Consider the following 3,119-nt stretch of genomic DNA (forward strand, 5'->3'; position numbering starts at 1 on the left):
ACACAAATTTTTATCTAAATTTATAAATACACATTTCACAAACAATCATTTTCACAAACAACAACAAACTATCTTTTATATATGAAAATACACTTTTTATAAACACATTTCACAAATTCATATCTATTAAACAAACTAATAATGAATCAGCGTCAAAATCAAGCCACAACACTAAACACTGACACAAAACTGTACACATAGTCAAAGTTCAAAATTCTAAAGCAAAATCAAACCAAATCAAACCTAACCAAATCCATACAATTACACTAAAACACAAATATTTTTAAGCAAGTAAAGAGTTCACAATCTTTAATCATTCAGCCTCACCTTCAGAGCTTTCACCTCTTCTAATATCTCTCATAGATTGGTAATGAACATATATGTTGTAGAAGGATCAGTACGAAAATTGATCTGTCAAATTTTCTTCGATCCACCCCTTTCCTTTAAACATCCAATCTAATCCTACTTCAAAAGTTCCAGTGTGATTAAAATTTTCTTACATTCTCCAATCTAGGTGATCAAAAAGGTACTTGAGATATCCTACTACATTCGTAATACTCTAAAGTTCTCTTTCAATTTTCTTCAATTTCTTCTCTAAAGCAAGCGAACTTTCAACTGCTGGTGGCATTATTGGAGATGTAGCATGTGAAGAACGATCTATGATTTAGGGCTTCATTTCCATTACCAATGTATAGATCATCAATAGGAATCATAGGCTCCCATGGTAGTAGAACTTTTTCCTAACTTTCATATGGCACTTGGGATTGACTGCAAATCAAAAAAATTGTTGAAGGATGCCCAAGTCCATAAATTGGCCCATTCATAATGATTCTCATCACAAATTTAAATATAATTGAACCAATATCAATAGGTTTCTTCATTTGAATGCAGTAGTTTAAAATAACACTCTCCTTGGTGACTCTACTGATCTTCATAGGAAGGAGTAATCTTGCACAAATAAAGAAATGCCATTGTTTCAAAATTGGATTAAGTGGTGAAGTAAGAAAACTAATATATCCTTCATCTCGTACTTCTCACATATCACTTTCATCCCTCATAAAATTATAAATATCTTGCATCAAATCTTGCGTAGGAATGAAATTTGCATAATGACAGATTGAAATATTTTCTATCATATTCAATTCATTAATACTTGCAGGAGTAAATGGTACAGCTTTACCTCGTACGAAGAAACAAAAACAATTCCTTGGGTAATTTCATGTAGATTCACATAAAACTCTTTCACTACAAGTATAACAACCGCAGCAGTAGTGTAATACAGAACTTTCCATCACTTTTGCAGAATTATCTTGTCAACTGGAGCACTTGGATTGATCAACCCATAATTAACAAATCCTCTTTCCTTGATCAATCTCTTCTTCGTAATAAATTTTTTGTATAATCTCTGCGCGTCAAAACTAATAAACTTTCTTCTATTAAAAACTCCATACCTCGAAGTATTTCTGGAATTGGAAGCCATGAAATCCAAAAATAGGAAGTTTCTAGGTGTCCTAGGCAGTTTTTAGGACTTTAAAAACACCTCTCGACAGTTATTATCGAGCGAAATCCCGTCAAAGTCTGCCAAAAGTTGCAAGAACCGTCCAACCATCCTCGGCACCACCGACACTCTCGAGGGGCGTTGCCGATGCTGAGATCAATTTCCTTGGGCACCGTTGGCACCCATTCTGGCGTTGTCGGTTCCAGTGGCAAAATTTTTGCAATTTTTTTTTATTTTTCATTCAATTAAATCTCATCTTTTCTTCCAATACCAATATTAGGCTTAATTATAATAAATGTAATTTTGTAGGATTATTATCTACTAATATATAAGACACTTAACAAACTAAATAGTAATACATAAACATATAATTATGGGTTACCTCCCATAAAATGCTTGGTTTAATGTTGTCAGCCCGACATACCATTTGTTTAGTTGGGTAAAACTTGTTTAAATTGAGGTATGTGCCCTTCATAATAGTGTTTCAAATGATTCCCATTAACTTTAAATATCTTTCTAGTGTTAGATCTTTAATCACAACAGTTCCATAATGATAGACTTTAATTACTTTAAATGGCCCTAACCATATGGATTTTAGTTTTCTTGGAAACAATCTCAATCTTGTAATATATAATAGAACTTATTGTCCATGTTCAAATTTCTTCTGAATAATCTTCCTATCATGCCATATTTTCATTTTATCTTTATATATTTTTGCATTACCATATGCTTCATTTCTAATCTCCTCAAGTTCATTGAGTTACAATAATCTTTTCTCACTAGCATCTTTTAGATTAAAATTAAATTCCTTAATAGCCAAAAATGCGTTATGCTCTAATTCTACAGGTAAGTGGCATGTTTTTCCAAATATCATTCTATATGGAGACATTCGTATAGGAGTCTTATAAGCAGTTTTATATGCCCATAATGCTGTGTCAAGTATAGCAGACCAATCTAATGTATAAGGATTTACAGTTTTTTTAAAAGGCATTTAATTTCACGATTTGATATCTCTGCTAGATCTCTAGTCTGACGATGATAAGCAATAAGGAATTTATGCATAATATCATATTTCTTAATTAAATTTTTGATTCTCTTATTCCAGAAATGAGATCCTCCATTAGTAATAATTATTATTGGCATTCAATATCTTATAAAAATATTCTTAATTAAAAATATAGAAACACTCCGAGCATCTCATCTAGGTACAACAATAGCTTTAATACATTTGGACATATAATCAACAACAAGTAATATATATATAAGTTTCCAAATGAAGGCATAAATAGTCCCTGTCGGCACTATTTTTGGTGTGGGATTTGCCCGTAAGAAGTTGTCGGTCATCGGAATTCAAATCCCGTTGCCCGCTTCGGAAGGACGTTTTAAAAAATTTAGTTTTGAAAAAGATGAAGACAAACTGACCCCATAATTTTCATAGTTTAGATGAAAGAGCACTTTATCTCAAATCATGTATCTATCCCGAAGGAGGAACGCAAGAATTGAGAGGGAGGCTCGATCAAATAAACTAAAGAAAGTTATGACATCCGTTTGGTCTGCGAAACCAATGTATTGGCCGACAAGTTCCCCTATTTAATATAAGGAATTAAATAGGGTTTATATT

The sequence above is a fragment of the Phalaenopsis equestris genome, unplaced genomic scaffold (assembly GCF_001263595.1).
Source record: "Phalaenopsis equestris unplaced genomic scaffold, ASM126359v1 Scaffold205072, whole genome shotgun sequence".
NCBI lineage: Eukaryota > Viridiplantae > Streptophyta > Magnoliopsida > Asparagales > Orchidaceae > Phalaenopsis > Phalaenopsis equestris.